We start from the raw sequence: 25,769 nt of genomic DNA, 5'->3' as shown, positions 1-25,769 counted from the left end.
ACACCCCTGGGCAATATGGTACTAATCTTATGGGACCACCATTGTATACGTGGTCTGTCGTTGACCAATACGTTGTTATGCAGCACACAATTGCACTTTGTAACAACAGTAATTCTCATCCTTAGAAGCTCTAAAATTACTGATGCCAGGGACACACCCAAGAGATTCTGATTAATTGGTCTGCTGTGTGGGCTGAGTATTAAAATTCTTAATAAGTCCTCAGGTGAATGTATTGGTTGGGCAGTCAAAAGAACCACTGTCATATGGCCTTCCCTATGTCATAAAAAAGCTGTCATATGGCAGCTTTTCCAAAACATATCCTCTTTGTGCAAGTCCTAGTCTCTTTCTATTTTTTAATATTTAACGAATCTTCTACTTATTTATTGGGGAATTGAGACTATCCCATGAGAATATTTCAGTTTCTCTTTTTCCTTCTTCAAGTTTCTCTGTCTTCATCCGTCTATACACCTGCCTGTATAAATTGGAATGTCTCTTCCTTGCTAGGGTAAACACGCCTCCTTGCTGTTTCCGTGGGCCCACTCTCTCCTGTATTTTCCAGTATAGTGTTACTTAAAGTTTGGTGCCCAGACCAACAGCTGCAGAATTACTTGGGAGGTTTTTAGAAAAGAAGAATCACAGGCACCATCCCAGGCCCACTGAATCAGTCTGTGTTTTTAACGTGATACCCAGGTCATTTGCACTGAAATTTTGAGAAGCGTTTCTCCAAGGCATTACTCCACTAAGTAGCGATTGGTTGCATTTCTATTCTCTCTCTTGGCTGACTCTTTCTGAAAAGTAAAAAATGAAAATAAATAGTCTCATCCTGAAGTAGTATTCTCAACACATTTCTCCTCATAAAACAAAGAAAATGTCCTACTTCCCTCCAAAACCTCAAACCACAGTTCTCAACAATGCGTTCATTTCATTCATTTACTCACTTATTCATCTTTAAAAATTCGTTCACTAGGAAGTATTGATTGTGCCGGGTCCTGTTAGTGCACTGGAGATACCACGGAGGGCAGAATAGACATGGGATCTGCCTTCTAGGATAAGACAATATGATTATTCCTATAATGGGGGGAGCATGTGGTACTCTGTATGCGCAAGCAAGGCAATCATATCCAGGTTAGTGAGGGAAGACTTCTGAGAGGAGGTGACACTTCAAATGAGTCATGCAGGATGAGTAAACAAAAGAAAGTGAAGTTGGGAGTAAGGTGGTGTGAGAGGAAGATGTTGGGAATAAAGAGCAGAGAGGGATTAAGGGTACATTGACATGCTTGAGGATCTGAAAGAAAATAAGGACATTGGTTTATACATTTATCCCTTCCTTATTCTTTTAAGGCTAACCTATATTGTTTCTATTTTTTGCCTTCTGCTTATTCCTTAACTCCTTTCAGTACCAGCACTCATCTTAACCTCTCATTTGGAAGTTACCAACATCGTTCTAATTGTAAGATTTAATGGTATTTTTATCCCCATCTTCCTTCTCTTAACATGATCTATGTAGCAGAGTGCCTGATTGGGCAAAACTTAATTAAGAGAGGGGCTGGCCTGGTGGAGCAGCAGTTAAGTTCATGCGCTCTACTTCGGTGGCCTAGAGTTTGCCTGTTGGGATCCTAGGTTGGGATCCTAGATTGGGATCCTAGGCCTGGACCGCTTGTCAAGCCATGCTGTGGCAGGCATCCCACATATAAAGTAGAGGAAGATGGGCACGGATGTTAGCTTAGGGCTAATCTTCAAAAAAAAAAAAAAAAACACCAAAACCTAAAAGAAACAGCTATTCAAATCTTCTAGTTTTTTCCCCAACAGAGGTGGATCAGAAACTCACTTTTTATCAGACTGTTTGTTATTCAAAGAGTAACTAAGTAATTCTTCTTAATTATATTAGTGTAAGGCCAAAAGGTGCCTATTGCTCAGAGAAAAGCCTGCTTAAATTTTATACTCCACCTTAAACTCCTTGGCATGCAGCTGATTACTGGGCTAGAAGTAGATAAATTCTCTTTTAAAATTATTAAGGTAATATATGTAAATGATTAACTCTGATTAAATGGTTATAACAGAAAGCGGTGGCCTCCTCTTCATCTTTCCCCGCTCCAGCACTGTGCTGCAGAGGAAAGCACTTCTAAACAATTTTTATTTCACTTCTTTTTCTAATTACCTCTATATCTCTAAATACAATTCTTATGCCTCTTTTCCGTAATTTATTAACAATATCCAACTAGTGATCTCCTACTAAAATATATAAAGATTGAGCTATTTACAACATCTTCACCTCCCCTCCTCCCTTCCAAATTTTATAGCTATATCAGTCTTTTTAACAATTCATTACACTTAAAATTTAAGTAATATGCTTCCCCTGCTATTTCTTTCGCATCAACTTTTGGCTGTACATCTGGTGTTAGTCCTTTTATATGTCTTATTTTTGAGATTTCAGAGACCTTCTGGTCCCTCCACTTCACTTCTCATTCATTCTTTTTCTTGCCAATATGGACAATTTACTAGATTGATAACATTTATACTCCGTCCTATAAGAGAATTAACTTTCAATATACTAATTTTAGGTTGATTCTAAAAGTTGAGACATCTATTAACCACATTTATAACATTAATCTACTATACATGGATCTTCACAAAACCAAGTTTTGTGCTGATTCTGTTTCTTTCTCTACACTTTCAACATGCCAGTGATTCAGGTGATATATAAAACAGAATATTCCTAATATCAAGGTCAAAGGGAATTTCCTTTCTTAAATACCACCCATTGCTCATAGTCATGACACATTTTAGTTTTAGTAGATTTTAGTTTTCATTTTACATTTAAATAGATTCACTGATCACTGCCAGTCTTTTTACTACAAATTCTTTAATTCTAATTATTTATTTTGATTCATTAATTGTTTAGGCTTTTATTTAAGAAATTTATTCATGTCTGCGAATGTCTTTCTAACTGACATTAGCTTATCTGTGTATCTATCTTTCTATCATCTGTCTCTCTATCATCTGTCTACCTCTCTATCATCTGCTTTTCCGTTTCTTAAACTGTTTTCTTTCAGGCTGTTTCCATCTGTCTTTTCTAAGCTATATTCACCTCTTTGTCTCTGAGCTTCTCTGTCTCTGTCTTTCTCTCTCTCTTTTCTTTAATACTTTGAATACTTTCAAGACCATACCCTTGCTTGAATTCCCCTTGATATTTATCTGCCTCATTTGGGACTTTGCCTTCCCTTCAGAGATCCAGATGGCAGGCTGGTGTAAGGACTATATAGATTCTGTAGTTGAGGGTGTGGAGAAAAGCTCTTCCAGCTAGTTGCGGTTGTTTCTGGAAAACCCGGGATCTGTTCTATGTTCTGAGACAGAGGGAAGACAGCCATGTGAAGATGGAGGCAGAGACTGGCATTGCGGTGCCCCTAGTCAGGGAACTCCTGGGGCCAGCAGAAGTGGAAGAGGCGAGGAAGGGTCCTCCCCTAGCAGCTTTGGAGGGTGCGTGGCCTTACTAACACCTTGGTTTGGATTTCTAACCTTCAGAACTGTGAGACAGTAAACATCTGTTGTTTTAAGCCACATAGTTTGTGATTTTTTTTATGGCAGCCCTAGGAAACTAATACAATATTAAAACACAAAACAAAACAAAGCGATTTGATCACAAAGAGTACCACATTTTTTTGGTACCCTGATATCTTTAGTTACTAACATCTTTGTTTTTCCACCTTTCTCTGCTGAATTTTACATCCAGTTAATTACAGTCCTTATGTTTTTCTTCACATGTGACTGAAGCATGTATTCATTATTTTTATCTCCAAGAAAGTAATAGTCAAATATTAACTTCCTATAGTTGATAGTGATTTGCAATTTATAAGGAGAATGGTAGAAATAATTTGGGGATGGATGTTAAATAAGAATTTCAGTCATTGGAATTAAAATTAAAAATGATGAAATGACTATGAATTGGTGTCAATGTGGTTTTTCATTGATCTTATCTGTGCCATTAATATATATCCTAAAAAAGGTGTTTTTATTTGGACTCATTTCTTTCATAATGTAACACTTTAAACAGTGCCATATCATCATAAATGACTCCTGTAAAGTAACTCAGCCTTGTGTTAGGTGTTACTAATTTTAGTGCAATCAATTGTCAAGGGGGTTGAAAGTGATCTTCTCAAAAAGAAAAGGTAACAAGGATTGTGAATAATTTATATCTTAAATATATTTAAGTGGGCTCAAATTATTTCTTCAATAATGTCACCTTCAGTGACACTCAGATATGCTTTCTGAGTGGGGAAGAAAGATTTTGTTGTATTTAGCAAAACTGAAATTTGGATGGGAGAGGTCTTGCACTTCAAACTTAACAGTTTGTGTCTCATATGGCAGGGAAAAAATAGTTTGAGAGCAACCACTGAACATGTCAGAGTAAATATAAAAACAAAGTTGAAACAGGACATATGTATTCAACTCTCACCACAGCTAAGTAATTAAAAGAAACAGTGTCTTAGTTACAGTGAGGGTTGAAGTCTGTTTCCCCGCTGATCATGATTTATCAGGAAACCCCCTTACTACGCTTTATTCGAGTCCCAAAGAAAGCATATCACGTTGAAGTCTGAAACTATAAGAGCTATTTTTTGGAATTTCACTGAAGAAAGCATAATTAGCTGTAGTTCTTAGCCATATTAGGCATAAAAAAGGAAATGTTCCGGTAGTACTTAACACAAATAGGAATGATTATAACACATTCTCCAATATGTTATGCTAAAAATTAAAAATTAATAAGGAAAGAGAAATAACATTTTTGGTTCATTTACAACACTTCTTGGGGCGACCAAAGACATTCTAAGAACATATGTCATTTTCTCTTTGAAAAAATAAGGCATAATATAGAGAGTTGAGTACCATACCCCTGTGTTTTAAAAGCTTCTGTAAGAATGTAATAATCAGCAAAAGTTTCAGCTTCTCATTACAGTATTTTCCAAAAATATTATATATATTATTTTAATCGTATTTTATGTAAATCAAAGTGAGGTTAATTACTTTGAATTTTGTAGAACTTTCTCAGTATGTGGTAGTATATATGCAATTTTATCATCTTGTCATTGTTAGGAAATGCTGTGCATCGATTCATTTACATCATAATTAGCTTGGGAAACAGAAATGTAATGTGATACAAAAACCCATATTTACTGTAACAGAACTCAAAGAAAAATATGACCCTAAAGAGATTTTTCAGCTCCTATTATAATATAGCAAGACATTAGTGTGTTTATCTTTCTTTGTAACATCTAAATCTTTTAAAATTTGTTTTAAAAATAAGAAATACTTGACTCAGGAATAATTTATCTCTTTTTGTTTTGGGGCATTATATTCATTACTTTCCCAATACATTGAAAAAAGTGGTATTCTAAGGAAATATATCTTATTTCTAAGATATATGTATATAATTCATTTTTTCATTTTCATATATCCAAGTTTTTATTGATAGCTTTCTTTAGTTCACATATAATAGGGAGATTATATGTATTTCCAAATAGCTTTAGGAATTTAACAAAATTGAGAAGGAATAACTTAACCAACAAAACACAATTCTCATTTTCTTAAAAAAATATTTTTTTTGTAATATAGAGAATATGTTTAAACATATGTAAAAAGTGAATTATAAAGAATTTATATAATTTCTTCCCTAAATGTTTGGTGGAATTCTTCAGCGAAACTATCTATCCCCGTGCTGATATATATATTTAATGGTCAGATTAAAACCTTGGCATCTGCTAATTCCAGAAATTATTATAACTCTAATATCAAGGACTGAGCTATGCCACCATTTAGTTTTAAAGCAAAATTATTTTTAGCTTTAGAATAATTTCCTTTAAGTTCAATCCTTTCTAATTCTAATTCTAACGCTTCTGAATTTAGTAATTCTTTGTCATTGCATTAGACAGGCCTTAAAATGCCAGCGATGTCTTAGACTGTGGTGATTGAGTTAACTGTGTAAATTCTGAGATCTCATAGTTGAATGAACAAGGAGTCATCAGCTAATTTAAGGGTAGTCAATCCACTGGTTGGCCATCAACCTATGGCAACCTAGGCAAGAAAAGGTAATTTTCCTTTTTAGAAATTTAACTAAAATTATGAAAATAAAAACATAGTGAGCAATGAGAATGGAAGCTAAGAAAAAGTCATAAGTAGAGAGTCAGGACTATAAGAGGTTATAATAAGTCAAAGTTCTAGGAAAGCTGAAATTCTGTTTCAGTAGATGCTATTAGGCAGAGAAAAAATATATATAGTAGAAGTTGAGAAATGCTGTCCTAGATTGATCCAAAGAAGGACTACAAAGTTTAGCTGAGACCCATCAGTGATGAGCCATGGAGAAAAAATTTTAGGGTCGGCATTACCACAGATCTCAAATTTATCTAGATTTCTGGCTTTTCTCAGTCCATGTTGTTCAGCTTTGATTGTTCTGTGTTTTATGGGCTTGCATAATCATATGTGTAAGTTAAGATTATTTTGGTTACAAATGACATGTAAAAACTTGAATTTGTTGTGGAATACTTAGGTCTATCATTGATTGCAATCCAATGAATGGTAGAGTCACCAGATATGCAAAAAACAAGACTTTATGAAAATTCCCTCAACATGTTTAACATAACGTAACTCAGCTCCCATGAACTCAATATCTATATCATTTAGCTTAAAATTACTAATTTGTAGGGAAAAATATTTGATTAGCCCATTTTTTTTCCAGATGTGCTGCTATGACGCCTAGGGAAACAGAGTTTTACAACAAACTAGAACTGTAGGAGTGACTCCAATGTTCAAGGTGGGTAGTTTTCAGAGAAGAGCTGCTGAAGAGACAACCCAGTATGGATGCACCACAATGTTTATTCTTGCAACGACTTCTGAATTACTTGAGATAACTTGACAAGTTTTTGTTCCTTGCAAACAGAAGAATCAAGCAACCGTAGGCATTAAACTTGAGATACTACATGTGGTGGTAAAGATAGGTCTTCATATTGATCAAGGAATTATACAGAGCTTCTCCAGCCTATAGCCTCAGTTGCCCAAATCCATTGTTCACATGTTTTCAACTTGAAGATTCCAAGAGTTCCAGAGCATATCACAAGTGTCTGAATATCTGGTTCCAGGTAAGGTGGCTGAATACCAGACTAATATGTCTAGATAATTTTGCCCTGAATCAGATTTGGTTAAGAGTTATTTTCATTTGTTAGAAAGAATGTCCAATACAGCTAGGCAGAAATTGCAATCTTTTTTTTGGAATGACAGAGCGAGAGAATTATCTACAAATTTCCTTATAGCTTGAATTGTATTGTCTTTTATTTCACAGCTCTCTGAGCTTTATTAAGTTCTGAGTTTATTATCTCCCTGAGAAAATTCTTACAAAATCTCCATTCTAATTAGTTGGTCTCAATACCTGTATTCTTGAAAATCCTACCAAGCTTGCTCTTGAATATTTATTGGACTGATATGCTCCAGGTTTATATATGCTATGAGACCCAGATATTTTCTGAGATGCAAACACAGACACTTCCTTGGTTAATAGCGAAAGCATTTTATGTGATCTGAAAGTAAAATATGAAATGCACCAGAATGATTAAAGAGTTTTCTTTATGTGTCTTAAGAACATAAGACTAGGGAAAGTGTATTTTTACCTATTTATAGTGTCAGTAATATTTCATACTTCATTATCTCATTAAGATGTCTCTTCAAGGCTTCAAACTATTAATCTTTTGTTGAGAGGAATGTAAGCAGAAGTAAAGTTTTATAAATTTTAGGAAAAAATCCAAGGGTCAAATATAGGTATAAAAGGAAAATTCATTTTGCTTTTAATATTTGTTTTTTTTTTAAAAAAAATGCCAAATGTTTATTCAACTAGTTATAAAAGGCTAACCAGAAAAAGTGTGATCCAGACTTAGGAAATCTGGGAATGATTTCCTAGTTATCCCAAAAAAGAGATATGAACCAAGGGTTGCTTTGAACTGTCAAAGTTTTTGACATTATTGAAAGAGTTCTCAACTGACTTAGTGGTTATTGCTAAGATAATAAAATGGACAGTTTCACATGAAGATTTTGGTGTGGCAGTGTTTGGATGGGAGCTGTGTTCACTAACTTTTCATTAATAGAAACAGAGAAAAGCAAAGTGCAGCAAATATTCTTTTAAAAGGAATTTGATTTTTGGAAGCCTGACAAAACAGCAGAATAATGATTAGAATGATTAGGGAAAACTGATAAAATCTTCAAAAAGTAATTCCATCATTTTGGTTTACTTTAATATAATGTATTAGGTAAACAAGTTAAGAGAAACACAATCAACAGTTCTCGGTAATATGAACTTATGACATTAATTCACTGTATAGGCTTGTTGTAGCTTGGACATTTGTAAGATGCTATATTGCTACTATCCTTAGATATATATAACAAAATTCAAATTAAGAGATATTCTCAAATTGACCTAATCTTGGTATTATTTTGAAATTGACTAAAGCAGCTAGAATTTAATGTCATTTGTTTGAATAGACATTCTTCATTCTTCCTAGAGTGACCAGTCAATCAAGTGGTATTATATATGGGAAGCTGAAAGTTCACTGGCTCCAAAATAGCTTTTTAAGGCTGTCCCAATTCCTGAGGTCCTTACGATTATAATTTGGTTGAATCTAAATATTGGACACTGAGGGGGTGAGGATGGGAGAAAATAACATTTGTTGAACACTGTGCTCTGCATATAAGTGCTCATATTGTTGACTAGCCATGTTAGCTACGAAGCATCTACACAATAAGATTTGTTCAGCAATGCACTAACTCAGATGGTTTTCAGAATACTTTCCTTGTCATCCAGCAATGTACTAAGAGACTACTATATGGTACAAGGTGGTGTCATTAGGTCCAGAGGAACAGTGACCGAGAGGAGACGAAGGGATCCCAAACACTTCAGTAATTTCCCACAAACCCCTGAGAACTAAGCACTTACTGAGAGGGCGAGGCCAGCATTTCCTATGTGAGCATTTCCCAACATGGACTTTAAGAAACTCGGTGAAGTCTGATGTGTTGTTTATTCGACAGCAGTGTTTAATGGTGAATAAATTAGAAAAACAGTGAATTAAACAAAGGTAAATAGGTTTCAGTAATGCAGGACTTCATAGATAATTTAATAAGCTAATAGGTAGTAAGCTCAAAAGGGATTTATATATTTTATCCCAAACTAAACTAACCAATGAAAACCTTTGCCCTAGAATATGTCTCTTGTCCAATATTTTACATACCCCACTTTGGAACATACTATCCTAGACCTATCAGTAATAAATCCACTGCATGAACTCTGATTCCAGTTATTTCTCAAAGCAAGAGTGCCTTGGTATAAGGCAAAGCTAGGCTTGTATGAAATTTTATTTTTGAAGTTATTTCTACAAAAGAATATGAGACTCTTTATATTACTTTATTTCTCTCATGTAGACACTTACAAATCAAGAATTTATAAAGCTTTAATTTCATGGCAGATCCAAACTCTTGATTATAATTAATTTGTGGTAATAATAAGAATACTCATTTGTATTTGAAGTGATTAAAATGAAAACCTCTTGATTAAGATTATAAACCATAAAAGATTCAGGTATTAGATATAAATCTGTTTATTCTGATTTGTTTCTAAGAAATTAGTTGTTACTGAATTTTTTTTATTTTTTTTATTTTTTACCAATATGCTTCATACAGTTGAGCAAAACCTGCTAACTGAACTGGGTCACCAAGGTTAATAATGTTATTTTTTGGTACTGACTTGAAGTGATTGTAAAATAAAAGAGGTTAGAAAAAAGTTACACTTTTATTTTTTTTCCATAACTCATTTTATTGAAGTTAGTTATTTATGTTTTTAAAAGAAAATCAAGTTGTGCAGGTATATATTGTTAAAACTTTTGATATCTTTATTATGTATCCATAATAGCACACTTGAAAAAGTAATAAAACCAAGCAAAAGAAATAAAAGGTATACAGATTGAAAAGGAAGAAATTTAATCACCTCTGTTTGTAAATGACATGATTGTCTATATCAATAATCCCAAGAATTCCACAAAAACAAAAAACAAACCAACAATATGCTAGAACAAATAAGTGAGTTCAGCAAGGTTGCAGGATATAGGATCAGCACACAAAAGTCAATCTATTTCTACATACTAATAATGCACATGTGAAACATTTATAATTGCTCCAATAAAAATGAAATACTTAGATACAAATGTAGTAAAATATGTACAGTATCCTTATGCTGAAAATTATAAAATACTGATGAAGGAAATAAAGAAAGACCTAAGTAAATGGAGAGACATATTGTATTCATGGCTTAGAACACTCAACATAGAAAAGATATCATCTTCCAAAATTGATCTATAGATTTAATGCATTTCTTATCAAAGTTCTAGCAAGTTTTTTCTAGACACAGACAAAATTATTCTAAAATTTATATGGAAAGGCAAACAAATTAGAATAGTTAAAAACAATTTTGAAAAAGTATAATAAAGGGGAGGAATCACTCTGATACCATTGAATACCACTCAGCAAAGAAGCATACAAACAATTGGTCCCCATAACACCTCAAGGGACTTATGCTGAGTGAAAAAAAGCCAATCTCAAAAGACAGCATGCGATATGATTCTATTAATACAGTTTTCTTGAAATGTCAGTTATAGAGATGGAGAAGAGATCAGTGGTTGACAGGGGTCAGGAGCAGGGGAGGAAGGTCACTGTGGCCATAAAAGCAGAGCCGAAGGGATTGTTGTGATGGAACTGTTCTGTATCTTGACTGTGATGGTGGTCACACAGATCTACACATGTGAGAAAATTAAGTAGAACCAAATATGACATGCGCGCAAATGATAGTATATAAAACTAGTGAAATCCGAGTAAGGTTTATGGATTATATCAATGTTAATTTCATGGCTGTGACATAGTACTATGGTTATGCGAGGTGTTACTGTTGAGGACACTGGATGAAGAGTATAGGGTATCCTCTGTACTATTTCTTACAATTGCATGAAAATCTATAATTATCCGAAGAGAAAAAGTTAAAAGAAAGTGATAAAAGATATGGTTAATGAAAGGTATTTTGTAAAAGGTGAAGTCCAGTCTGGGTTTTATTTTTTGCATTTATCATTTTAGTTGAAAGGTCCTTTAAGGGAAGATCATATTAGGAAAATATTTTGTATAAGGCAAATTTTGTTATCGTAATGGTAAGCTTCATCTGTTTCTAGGATGGACTATGATACATCCTCATAAATTATTAGGATTAGATTACAACTGGGGATGAATTGGTTTTCATAAGTCTGCTGTAGTTGCTGGTAAATCTGGCCAACTTAACTGTTTTATTCATCTATTTACTTTCTGCTGCTTAGAGCGGGTGATTACCACAGGTGGCTTATTATATTTGATTGCTTTTATACCAGATTTCATTCTTCTTGTTAAAGTTCTGGAAGTGCCTCACTTTCTTCCATGTGCTTTGATAGAAATGGGTTTCATGACAATCGTATATATCATACTGTTGTTCTCATTTCATCGATATTCTATTCATATGAAGTGCATTTCTTCCACTGGGGAACAAGTCTGAGTTACAATAAGCTTTATGCTTCTTTTATTCTTTAGCACAGTTTAAATTGATCTAAAAGAATGCCCACATTAGTTTATTTGAAAAATTTTACATCTTCAAACACCTTTAAAATAGTTATTTAATTTAAATTGACAAGGTTAAAATATGTATTTTTCCTTTCCAATTGCAGAATTATATTTAGAAAATATATAGAGTAAATAAATCATTCTTAAGTCCCTCATTCAGAAATAACTGCTATTAAAATTCTAAAAATAATCTTAACATATTTAATAATATATAGTACACGTGTGTATACATACGCATATATACTCTATAGTTTTAATTTTCTCTCTCTCTCTAGACTTATAGAAAGATTATATTATGCAAATTTGTAGTTTAATTTTAAAAATTTAATAATATGTTGTTAAACACTTTCTTATGTTGATATATAGACCACTATAGAGTGATTTTAAAGGTGTAATTAATATGTAAATAAAAGCATGTATATAATCAAAATATTGTCTTTTGCTGCATAAACACATTTTGGTCAAGGATGGACTGCATATAGGATAGTGGTCAGTACCACATAGCCTAGGTGTGTAGCAGCCCATACCATCCAGGTTTATGTAAGTACACCCTATGATGTTTGCACAAGGAAAAATCACCTAACAATGCAGTTCTCAGAACTTATCCCTATCCTTAAGTGATGCATGACTGCAATTAGAAATTGACATGGTGTCCAAGTTTTCGCTTCTTAAGGAGTACTCTAAGGAATATCATTGTTCATATATTTTATTCACAGTACAGGTTTGTTAAAGAAAATCATTATTTGGAAGATTGTTTTGAATCTTGGTATGTTTTCTTAAGCTTTAGAAATACTTTAACACTGAGGAATCATTTTAAAATCTTCTTTCATACTAGAGAATTGATAACTCTGATTGAAAATACATTAAAGTCATTTTTCTTTTCTGCCACATATATTAACCAGGCCATGGCTAAGTCATAGGATAGTGAATAAATGAATGAATGAAGACACTCTTGTCTATCTCATTGAGTTCTCTATTGTCAGATGGCTGGCCCTTGTCTTTATGCCTCAATTTCCCAGCAAGTTTATTGCAGTGCTCTGGTCTACCATTTAAATAAGCTTTGACACAACGTATTGAGTTTCTTTCCTTCTACTGGTTGTCTACCCTACATGTATATGGCTTCTGTTATTACATTCTTTCAGCTACTAGTTTGGAACTCAAAGGGGATCTTCAAAAATACTTTTGAAAGACAACAAATGCAAAACTCTGAATATGAATGAGTTTGACCACTAAATATCTCTTTAATTTCTAATATTTTTCAAACCTTTAGAAGATTTTCACATACACGAACACTGCATAGAAAATAAAATTTCACATTGCAAGCAAACTATTTTAGTATATACAAGATAAATTACTGCAGAAAATGTTAATGACATACTTTCATTGTTAAAGTGTGACAAGATAATAGTTGCATATGTAAATGTGGAAAGATTTTCTTTCAAGATCTAAAAAAGGGAAATAATTTCACCCACAGTAGTTCCCTTCTGTCTGTTTTTACTACCATCATTTTGATTCAGGGCTTGTTTCTGCACAGGATAGAATAATGGCTTCCTGTTTTCCTTCCACTTCCATTTATTCCACCTTGCGCAATACTGCGAGGGTATTCTTTCTAAAGCAGAACTCTAATAATTTCACCCACCTGCTAAAAACAAACAATACGGAAACTTCCAATAGCTCCCATTGCCTACAATTCAAACTTGTCAGGCTGCATTTTAAGGCACTCAGTGATCTGGCTTCCACCTTTGTCTTCAGATTCATCGCTTGTTATTTTTCTTCATGGATCCTGCACTAAGTCAGTCTGGATATCCGGATATTTCCTTAACTCACTGTGTGTGGTCTTGCTTCTCTACCTCTCCCTACTCTGTTTTGTTTTACTTTTTCTTGGTTTCTTCACTTCCACCATGCTTTAAAATGCCACCTCATTCATAAAGCTTTCTATGAGCCAAACCACCAGTTAGGATCACTTAGTGCTTTCTTGAATCTCCATTGTAGTTTAGCATGTTCTGCTTTTACTAAACTGTGAAATAATAAGAAATGTATATAAATCTATGTATCTGTGTGTCTGTCTATCTCTCTATATTCTGCCCCAAGTTCCCGACATATAGCTCCTAAGCCCTTTGTAATTTCTTGAGTGATGGAAGCCTTTGACACCAAGTTCTTAAATCCTTTGGAATTTTCTGAATGATGGGATGTGACATTTGATGGGCTTCTGGAGGGGAGCTGGTCACCAGAAAGGCCAAGTCATGATTAGAAGCTTGGAAGTTTCACCCCCACCCTCCATTTTCTGGAGAGGGGCTGGAAATGGAGTTAATAATGAATCATGCATAAGTGATGGAGCTTCCATAAAATTTCCAATAGTACAGAGTTTGGGGAGCTTCCGGGTTGATGAACATCTGGTGGTGCTGGGAGAGTGGCTTCCCTGGTAAAGGCATGGAAGCTCCATGCCCCTTCCCAAATACCTTGCCCTATGCGTCTCGTTCATCTGGCTGTTCTTAATTTATATCCTTTTATAATAAACTGGTAATCTCATAAATAAAATGCTTCCCTGTGTTCTGTGAGCCACTCTAGGAAATTAACAGGACTCCAGGAGGGATGCCTGGGAACCTCCAATTTATAGCCAGAAGGTCAGAAGAACAGGGGACACCCTGGACTTGTGGTTGGTACCTGAAATGAAGCGGGGGTGGTCTTGTGCGCCTGAGCCATTAACCTGTGGGATCTGATAGTAACTTGAGGTAGATAGAATCAGAACTGGATTGAATTGGAGGACACATATCAGGTGTTGCAGAATTGCTCAGTGTGTGGAAGACCCACACATATGTTGTCAGAAGTGTTTTGTGTAGAGTAAAGGAGAAAGAGAGAATTTTTCCAATACACAAACAAACAACATCAACAACAAAATACCTAAATCATACAATTATACAAATTATGGAAGGTATTTTATTGCTATCTCTATCCAAGAAGCCACTGTACTGCAGGCACCTTGAAGTCAGAATTTGTGCTTTACTTTGTTGTGCTTCTTTGTCCCCACATCTCTAAGAATTACCATATTGTTTTGCAGAAAGTATAGGTGTAGTAAAGTTTTGCTGAATTGAATAGAATCACTAGAAATATTTTAAAGTGAGCTATTCCAGTTTTCTCTGGAATTAAAGCTGCCATTTTCTTTTCTCATTGTATTAGTTCACTAAGTTCAGGACATGTTGTGAATTGTAGTTTGGTAGGTGGCATGTCTCTGAACAGAGCATGTGGCCTTGGGTTCACATTGGCACTTGGAGTTGGCAAAACCTAAAGATGCCAGACTGTACTTTTCTTCCTGCGGTTCCAGCTGAGGGTTTGATGTTGGATTTCTAAGCTGAGCCAGAGAAGTAGGGGGAATAACTACCAACCATCTGATACTGTAGCGATTGAGGCCACATGGAAACTTGCCTTAAAAAGTCAAACCGTGTCAATGTGAGCTATCTTGAATGTCTGCTTTGGAGATATTACATTATTATTATTATTAAAGATAGAAACATTGTATTGCACTTTCAAAAATAACCTGGAAGGTGGGATCAGGAACACAATTGTCGAAATGTTGATCCTGGAGTAGAAGTAGCAGAAAATAATAATAGTAGCTGTTTTTAATTTCCATCAAAGATCCTAAAATCTGCAGCTGAAATTTTTAAAAAGAATATTAAGGTGGCTCTGAAGACTGATATTTGCATAGGTCCAAAAGGCTAATTTGTTATGAAAGTAGGGAAGCTTTTAAAAATAAGTGAAATGATCCCACAATTACTTTCCCCAGAATTTTTCCCTGAATTTTTACTTTTTAAAACATTTAGACTTTCCATAGTATTTAAAGGGAGGCTGAAGATGTGGCATTCATGACAGTTTGGTGGTGATGGAAGCTTTAAGATTAAAAAGACAAGAAGTAGCCTGTAGCACAGAAATACTGAAGGGATGTCCTTAAGAGATCAAAATATCAGACAATAAAAACTATGAGAACCACAGATAACAAACACTCAGCCAGTCACCGTAGCCCATTAAAAAGTGATTACAGAATCACAGTCAAGGATGCACTTTGACTAAGTGGCAGCTTTATAAGTTTCCAAACAGTTATCTTCCTAATCATTGCCATGGCCTACTTGCAGGAAGAAGTGATCAATGTTGACTCACAGTGTGTCTAATGTCCAAGAGTAATGGAAGTAAGGATAGTCAATATTCCCTAATGAGGAATTATAAAGTAAGCTGTTCAAAATTTCAAGATTTTTCTTATCAACACACAAGGCAAACATCCTATTTATGGCTTTGATATTTTGGGTGGGAACTCTAGAGGAATCCAACAGAAGAAAGAGATCTGGATTTTCTCTGCACCTTCTCCCAGCTCTTCATTCATGTGTAATTATCTTCCTCTTCAAATTACCTTGAATACTGTTTTAATCTTCAGTACTTTCTATTGAAGGAGCCTTGTGGTTCAGAGAGAGAGAGTATGCTGGCTGCTTATTTAAATAGGATTATATGATCTAAATAGGCACTCAATCAATGTTCTTTGTCATTAGTAATAATTACCTAGAGATCCTATCAGCATAATGAGCTGTATGGGAAAGAATGGATTGTTTCTTTCTGTCAGACACTAAATTCTTTTTCTCATTATTAAACATTTATTTAGTGGCTATTATATGGCAGGCATTGTGCCAGACTCTAGGGATACAGAAGATGAACACTAAATTCTTATCTCCCAGGAGCTTACACTCTTGAAGAGGGTGGCAAGCACGGTAATGAAGAAGTCTGTATGAGCAGAGAGACAAAGTTTGAGTTTCGAAAGCATTTTGGAGAAACAAGTAAGTAAAGCCAGCTTTCTCTTTTATGCTATTTTCTTCTCACGTTTTAAAATTTCATGTTTATTTCACAACTTCTTAATTATAAAAATCTGCCTCAGTTTTATGGGATCATTTATGAAGAGTTGAAAAGACACAAGGAAGCTAGCTCTTCACTTGGGTACAACTCCACACGTAGGGATACACAGAGTGGAATAAGTACGTCTTGTGGGCTATACCTCAGATTTGTAAGTTTAGAATGTAGACAAAACTGAAAGAGAGTGATTAACACTAGAGAAACTCAAAAATATTTAAGGCAGAGTGCCTACTAACTCAATAGGGGAGCATTTTTTGCAGCCACCAGAATACTAGATGGTCCCTCATCTCCAACTTACTGTTCTCCCGATAATAGAACATCTTAGAGATCAACTGGCAACAAAAGCGAGTGGGTACAGTGAATATGGAAAGAGAGCAAAGAGAGGTGACTAGTCATAAGGTATATTTTATCCTGGCAACAAAGAAATCTTATATATTGCTTCTGCCTCAGAACAGAAAATTCTCCTTTAATTCCAGAATGATTGTCATCTTCAAATTTAGTGCTTCTTATGTACCTGGGTTAAAAACTGACAGATTCTCCAATCTATGACTCCGTTTTCCTAATTAATATTAAATCCTTCTTCTCTAGGAGATTGTGCTCTCAAGGAAGGTGACAGGTATGTTAATAAAGAAGTCTACAGGGAAGAGCCAAAGGGATGAGCTTCAAGAGAGTTTAGTAGAAACAAATAAACACTGCCATTCTGATAAATCCCCTTACATTGACATTTTTTTCTTCAGACTGTTTGCAGTACAACTGATTATCTTTATGACAAACTCCATCCATTTTTAGAATTAAGCTACAGAATCATTTATTATTATTATTAGGCCAAAAAGTAGTGATAACTAGAATGCCAGAATCACTCTGATGGAAGCTTTTCCTTCACCTATTTCCTGTCTGCTCTTTAGGTTGGATTATTTCCACAAGTCACTCATTACATTTGGTAGCTATTATTCTTCATTTCGCTCTTGAATTTGTCAAAGTTCTAGGAATGCCTTATTTTCAGCACTTGGGTTTTATGACAATGATATATGTTATATTGGCATTACTCTCATTTTGTTTATATTTACTATATGCATATCTGCCACAGTGGAACCAGCTTGAGTTTGGAGTATATTTTGTGTGCTTTTCTGCTATTCTTTGGCATGATATAAATTGATACATTAATTTAAAAGTAGGCGTTGAAATAAGGTTTATTTGAGTGACATGGAATGTAATAAAATCTGAATTTCTTTAAAGTGAGCATTAGGTCTATTCCTGCTTTGGTCTCAACACGATGTGTAAACTTGGACAAGTCCCTACAATTCTCTAGGCTTTGGTATTTTTTTTCCTATAAAATAGGAGAGCCTAGATTGTCTCTAAGCTATCTCTCAGTAGCAAAAATATAGTCTAAATTCTATTACTAACCACATTATGATGCTGTGGGGCAAATAAAGTATGGGGTAGGAGCATCAGTAGATTTCTTGGAGAGACAAGAGCTAGAGAACTCTGGGCTTAATTAAAGGCCTGGGTAATGTGAAGACACCGAGATCAGGCTGAGCATAGACACAAAGAAGACATACAAATTAAAGACTTCTTGTTGGTATTGTGAGAGATAAAGATAATAATACATTTTAAGTTTTCACTAAATACTTTATAACAGGACTCCAGGAGAGAGCTATTCCAGTTTTCTTATCAATAGCTACTTTAAATGTGAATGGACTAAATGTTCCAATCAAAAGGCATAGGGTGGCTGATTGCATAATAATAGAAGACCCATATATATGCTTCATAGAAGAGACACACTTCAGACCTAAGGACACTCAGTAACTGAAAGTGAGGAGATAGAAAAGGTACTCCATGCAAATGGCAATGAAAAGAAAGCTGGGGCAGCAATACTTATATCAGACAAAATAGACTTTAAAACAAAAACTGCAACAAGGGACAAAGAAGGAACCACTACATAATGATAAAGGGACTAATCCAACAAGAGGAGAGGATATAAAACTTGAAAATATCTATGGCACCCAACATATAAGCACCTAAATATTTTTAATGTGTTAAAATGTCCATACTTCCTAAAGCAATCTACAGATTCAATGCGATCCCATCAAAGTTCCAATGACATTTTTCACAGAAATAGAACAAAGAATCCTAAAATTTATATGGATTATCAAAAGACCCCGAATAGCCAATGGAATCCTGAGAAAAAACAACAAAGCGGCAGGTACCAACTCCCTGATTTCAAAATATACTACAAAACTATAGTAATCAAAACAGCATGGTACTGGCACAAAAACAGACACATGGATCAATGGAACAGACTACAGAGCTGAGAAATAAATGCACACGTTTATGGACAGCTAATTTTCAACAAGGGAGCCAAGAACATGCAATGAGAAAGGAAAGTCCCTTCAATAAATGGTGTTGGGAAAACTGGACAGCCACAAGCAAATGAATGAAAGAAGACCATTATCTTATACTATACTCAAAAGTTAACTCAAAATGGATTAAAGACTTGAATGCTAGACCTGAAACCCTAAAACTTTTAAAAGAAAACACAGGAAGTATACTCTTTGACATCAGTCTTAGCATAATATTTTCAAGGACCATGTCTGACTGAGCAAGGGAAACAATAGAAAAATAAACAAATGGGACTACATCAAAGTAAAAAGCTTCTGCACAGCAAAAGAAACCATCAACATAAGGAAAAGATGACCTAACAGTTGGGAGAAGACATTTGCAAATCATATATTTGATAAAGGGTTAATATCCAAAATATGTAAAGAGCTTATACCTGTCAAAACACAAAATTAAAAAAAAGGGCAAAAGATCTGAACAGACATTTCTCCAAAGAAGATATACAGATGGCCAACAGGCACAGGAAAAGATGTTTAACATCACTAACTATCAGGGAAATGCAAATCAAAACGACAATGAGATATTACCACACTCTGGTCAGAATGGCTATAATTAACAAGACAGGAAATAAGTGTTGGAGAGGATGTGGAGAAAAGGAAACTCTTGTACACTGCTGGTGGAAGTGCAAACTGGTGTAGCCACTATGGAAAACAGTATGGGATTCCTCAAAAAATTAAGAATAGAGCTACTGTCTGATCCAGCTATTCCACTACTGGGTATTTATCTAAAGAATATGAAAACATGAATGTGTAAAGATATATACATCCTGATGTTCTTTGCATTATTCACAATAGCCAAGACTTGGAAGCAACCTAGGTGCCCATCAAGGGATGAATGGATAAAGAAGATGTGGTATATATACATGATGGAATGCTTCTCAACCATGAAAAAGGATGAAATCTTGCCAATAGCATCAGCATGGATGGACCTTGAGGGAATTATGCTAATCGAAATAAGTTAGTGGGAGAAAGTCAAATACCATATGATCTTACTCATAAATAGAAGATAAAAAGAACAACAAACACACAGAGACAGATTTTGGATTGGTGGTTACCAGAGGGGAAGTAGGGAGGGAGAAGGGCGAAAGGGATGATTAGGCACATGCGTATGATGATAGATTGTAATTAGTCTTTGGGTGGTGAACGTGAGGTAATCTACACAGAAATCTAAATATAATGAGGCACAACTGGAATTTATATAATGTTATATAAACAAATGTTATCTCAATAAAAAAATTGAACTGCAATAAATAACTTATTGGAGACTCCTTCTATTATCTGAAGAAAAGTCTTCAAATGTAAGGTCAAAGTCCTTTGTTTAATGAAAATAGATCCAGTCATGATTAGAGATAAGTGTGAAGTCAGGTAAGAGAAAAAATTATTTACTTAGCCTTTTGTTCAAATTATCTCTTAGGCTTAATTATAGTAATTTGTAGACAGAACATTTATAGATTTGACTCAGTGTGACTTAGAACAGACTTCTGCATAAATTTTAAAATTGTTCAATTACACTAAAACTTTTGTTGGCCTAGTTGTCCCTAATTAGGAGAAACGTAATGAAGTACTTGATACTCTTAGTATTAATTCTTCCCACTAGAGAGTGTCAATCTCTAAGATTGAATGAGGTCATCAGCGTTTGATGTTTATCTGTAGGGAAAGGAACAGATGACACGATGCATGAACAGGTGTTTGTTTCTTTACAGAAAACATAGGGTTTACTTCATTATGAGGTGTGAATTAAAACTGAAGGGGACAAAATAATATAACTGAAGAAAAAATAATATATTAGTATTTAGCTTTATGTTTTCAAGGAAATATTTACAAAAATGTGCTTCTAGAATCGAAAATCCCTCAATTGGTCACTCTGTAGTTAGAAAAATCTTTACCAATGTTTTTGCCACTAATGTTTTGACCCAAGCTCAGTCTAAACCTTTTGTTTCATATTAAGGGGGCATAAAGAACAAAATAAATGTAGCCAACTACATGAAGCAGGGCCTTCCTAGCCCAGAAAGCCTTAAAAATGAGAAAGAGGCTATTTGTCTAAACCATGACTCTCAATGGAGCAGATCTCACGGGTGTGTACACTTGAGCTGAGGACAGAAAGTTGTGGCTATAACAAACGCTTAGGAATTACACATAACTGAAAGCTTATTTTTGAGCAAGAAAAAATACAAATGCAAGTCTGGAGAGCTTACATGAGCACATACTACTGATGTAAGAAGTTTCTATTGCTTACAAACTAAGAGTTACAATAACTATTAACAATAGGATAAAATTAGTGGAGTTAGGCCTTGTTACATATAAATTAGTAATACAGGTAAAGTAAGGTTGAAAATTTTATGGCTTCCTCCTATATCCTTCATTGAATGAGAGAGAAAATAAGTATTACAAGATTTATAGAGTCGGTCAATAAGAAGGAAAAATATACCTCAAGTTTCTCCAGTTCTCACCTTTACAACTCTGCAACTACCCGGCCCATGGCATCACCATTCTTCATCATGGCGCTGCCATAGCCGCCTAATTAGTGGCTCCCTCCATCAATGATGCCTTATAGTCTGTTCTCCAGACAGAAACAGGGGGGAATTTCCTGAATGGCAGAGTGGATGAGGATATCCATAAATCTACTTCATAAAGGCAATAAAAATACTGGCACTATTGTGAAAATCAGAATTCTGCTCTGACTTGACAGCGATGGCAGAGGGACTTTTTTGGATGTGATTAAGGTGAGGACATTAAAATGGAGAGGTTACCCAACATAATCATGTGAGTCCTTAAAAGTGGAGAACATTTTCTTGTTCTGGTCAGAAAGAGGTGTGATTATGGAAGAAAGGCACGGAGATATGCAAACCCATTGCTGGACTTGAAGATGGACAAAGGGGACCATGGGCCAAGGAATATGGGCTGCCTCTAGAAGATGGGAGAATGTAAAGTGATGGATTCTATCCTAGAGTCTTCAGAAGGGACTGCGTCTCTACTGACATTTTGGTTTTAGCCCACTGAAACCCATGTCAGGCTTCTGAATTATGGAACTGTAGGAGAATACATCTGTGTTGTTTTAAGCCACTAAGTTTATGGTAATTTGTCACGGCAGCAATAGAAGTCTATGTCCTTGTGTACACTGTCAACTTCTTTGCCTCTCTCTCACATGTATTTGTCTGGCTAAACTACACCCTGGCTAAACCCAACTCTGTGCCTATACTCACGTATTTGAAAACAACTGAAGGCCAGGGTCAGTAAACCCAGTGGCGTAGTGGTTAAGTTCACACGCTCCACCTTGGCAGCCCAGGATTTGTAGGTTCGAGTCCTGAGCATGGACCTAGCACCACTCGTCAAGCCATGCTGTGGCAGAATCCCATGTAAAATAGAGGGAGATTGACACAGATGTTAGCTCAGTGCCAATCTGCATCACAAAAAAAAGTTAAAAACAACCTACCAAACTGCAGGAGATCATAAAAACTGCCAGCTAGTCTGCCTTTAAATTCATGATCATAAACCTCAACTGAACCTTGAGAGGTGCCCAGCAATAGTTTCTTATTCATTCTATCTTCCATTGTCCTAATGGCAATTTCACACACTCTCCTTTTGTCAGCTCGTTCCTAGATGTCCCACTTCCTTAGCTTATAATTATTTTTCTATGTTACTGAGAAAATAGAAGCAAAAGAAAAGAACATCTACAAGCCTCCACCAAACCCATCTATACTTAGCTCCATCAATGTTCATATTCCTTTTTGCCTTGTTTTTTATGGCTGTGCTTCTATGCTTTTTATTTAGAACTGGAGCATCTGTTTGTTCATTAGATTTCCTCACCTATCAATTATCCAAGGCAAGTACTTTTATCAATGTTTTCCCCTTCTACCTTCAAAATCCATCCAGAATCTAATTACTTCTCACTACTCCATTCCTGCTACTTAGTACAAGGCGTTTACACTCTTGTCCCCCTAAAGTCTATTCTCTACTTAGAAGCCAGAGTGAGAATATTAAAATATAAGTCGTCTCGTGAACTGTATTGTCAGTTACTCAATCTCCTAGATTATTTCCATCAACATGGAAATATGCCTCCCACCTACAAAATCTCCCTTTCCTGACTCTACTTCTTTTGCCAGGACATGTGCTATTTCTATCCTTTTTACAGAGATAATTATTGAAAAGGAAATAAATTATTATGATCTTAAATTTATTTCCTTCCATTTTCTATCAGGTTTCAATCCTACCAGGCCACCGAGCATGGTCTTGTCAAGGTTACCAATGACTTCCACGTTGTTAAATCTAGTGGTCAATTTTCAGTTCTGTATTACTTAAACTTTCAGCAGCATATAACAAAGTTAATATGTATTTTTTCACTTAACTTCAGGACAGCATGCTTGCCTCTTTTTCCTCTAGCTCATTGGCCAAATTTGCTCCTTCCTCTTGTCTCTCTGCTTTCTACAGTTTGGATTGTTCAGAGCTTAGTCCTTGGAGCTCTTCTCTTTTTTATGTTTATCCACTTCCTTTGTGAGTACCTATAAACCCTTGGCTTTAAATACCCTCTATATGCTGATGACTTCCGTGACTCCCACATTTACAGCTCCAGCCAAGACCTCCACCCTGAACTGCAGAATCATATACCAAACTACCTACTGGACAACCGCACTTGGATGTCTAATGGGCATCTCCAACTCAATGTCAAAAACTGAGGTCCTGGAGTGACACACTCCTTAAACCTGCTTGTACCCAGCCTTCCCCATAGCAGTAAATGACAACTTTATCTTCCATTTTCTCAGGATAAAAAACTTGTAGTCATTTTACTGCTTTCTTTTATATGCCACCTCCAATATGTTGTCATATCTTGTCAACTCTGTCTCAAAATCCATCCAGAGTCTACTATTTGACACTACTTCCATTGTTACTACTTTGTTCAAGTAATTATTATATCTTACCTTGATGACGGCAATGTTCTCTTACCTAACTCATCACCCTGATTTCATGCCTGTCCTAAAGCATATTGTCAACTCAGAAATCAGAATGAGACTCTTAACACATGTCAATTCACGTTACCCCCTTCTTCAAAATCCTAAAAGCCATCCAGTCTTAGTTAGATAAGAGACAGAGTTCGTACAATGACCTATAGTGTCTACTTACTTCTTTGACCTGATCTCCCACAAATATGCCCCTTGCTCACTCCACACCATGCTTGTAGATCTTCTTGATGCTTCTTGAACATGGCAGGTGTTCTTCCACCTTTGCATTCCCTATTTCAATTTGCAGTCACTATTCCATCTGCCTGGAATGCTCTTCCTTCAGATGGCAAGTAATTTGCTTCGAAACCTTTCCTTCAGTTCATTTTTTAAATATCACCCCCTCACTGAGACCTTCCCTGGCTATTGTGTTGAAAGTTGCCACCTCTTCTACTGTCTGCATAAACAGTTTCTAGGTTGATTTTCTGCTTTGTCCCTTAGTGCTAATTCCTTTCTAATACATGACTTTTTTTTTAAAGATGGTCCCTGAGCTAACATCTGTTGTCAATCTTTTTTTTTCCTCTTCTTCTTCTCTCCAAAGCCCCCTAGGACACAGTTGTATATTATAGCTGTAGGTCATTCTAATTCTGCTATGTGGGACACAACCTCAGCATGGCCTGTTGAGCGGTGCCATGTCTGCACCCAGGATCTGAACCAGCGAAACCCTGGGCCAGCAAAGAGGAGCAGGCGAACTTTCTACTCGGCCATGGGGCCGGCCCTATGACTTCTTTTTTTTTTTTTTTTTTTTAAATAATCTTGTTTATTGTCTGTCTTCTAAAAGGTAGCTCCAATAGGAGCAGAATTTTTATCTGGGTTTTTCTTTTTTTTTTTTTATAACTTTATCTCCAGGATCTATAAAAGAGCCTGGTGCCTTGTATTCTCAACAGATGTTTAATGAATAAATAAATGTAAAGCAGATGCTGCTGCTTTTTCCATTATAAGTGAGCCACACTTATACAATCATTTACTTATATATTTTTGTCAGTCTCCTCTACGATGTGAGATTTGTAAGTACAGAAAATTTGTCTTCTTCTCAGCTAGAATAGGGCCTCTTATGAAACGGCCTTCACTTCAAAGAATCAGGGCCAGAGCCTCCTTTGCAATTCTGATATACTCTTAAGAAAAATACCAACATGCATAACCATTGCGGTATAATTTTCAGAGTTTGTAGACACTCCGAAGCCCATTCTTCTACTATATTGGTATCTAGAGTAGAAATGCATGATTCCTTTTTCAGTGAAGGTCTTTTGCTGCATCCTGAGAGTCTGGCATCACATTTGAGAAGTTGAAAATAAAATTCTTATGATGGCTTATAATTCAACATAGGGTGAAAATAAATATTTTAATGGATATGTGAGACATGCAAATGCTTCTTTTCAAAAACACAAAGAGATATGTGTGTCCATTGACCAAGGACATAAGAGAATCATTTTTGCCTTATGTGAATGCTAAAACCATTGTGTTAGTTTTTCTTTTTATTATGGTGGTTCAATAAAACTTTTTTGTACTAAATATTTATCTCTGTACTTCCTTGTACCTAATAAATATAATTGGAGTTTATAAAATGTTACAGATATATCCACTTGAAAATATTTTTATTGTCTAAGTATGAGATACAAATTGATTGAGAAATATTTTGTAATTTTTAGCAGTGATTAAAATTTTTGCTGTGTATCAGACAACAGATAGGGAAATGAGTTACAAACATCAAACTAATATTTCAATAAAAAAATGCATGTGAACTATATGAACTGGATTAGATTTACTTTATTATGGCTATAAATGCATAGAATAAAAGTAATTTAAAAGTAAAAAATGGTAAAAATTAGAT

General features: G+C 35.2%; 1 long non-coding RNA gene across 1 annotated transcript in view; it reads left to right on the top strand.

Moving 5' to 3' along the window:
• LOC139076831 (uncharacterized) overlaps positions 1 to 24,789 on the top strand; it is a 35,896-nt gene extending 11,107 nt beyond the window's left edge. Inside the window, exons 4-6 of the long non-coding RNA XR_011528825.1 lie at positions 6,728 to 7,127; positions 16,377 to 16,475; positions 17,137 to 24,789. This is a non-coding gene — a long non-coding RNA (uncharacterized lncRNA). The remainder of the gene's footprint in view (positions 1 to 6,727; positions 7,128 to 16,376; positions 16,476 to 17,136) is intronic.
• Positions 24,790 to 25,769: the final 980 nt, after the last annotated feature.

Source organism: Equus przewalskii, chromosome 17, assembly GCF_037783145.1.
Source record: "Equus przewalskii isolate Varuska chromosome 17, EquPr2, whole genome shotgun sequence".
Taxonomy (NCBI): Eukaryota; Metazoa; Chordata; class Mammalia; order Perissodactyla; family Equidae; genus Equus; species Equus przewalskii.
This window is presented reverse-complemented; position numbering and strand designations above follow the sequence as displayed.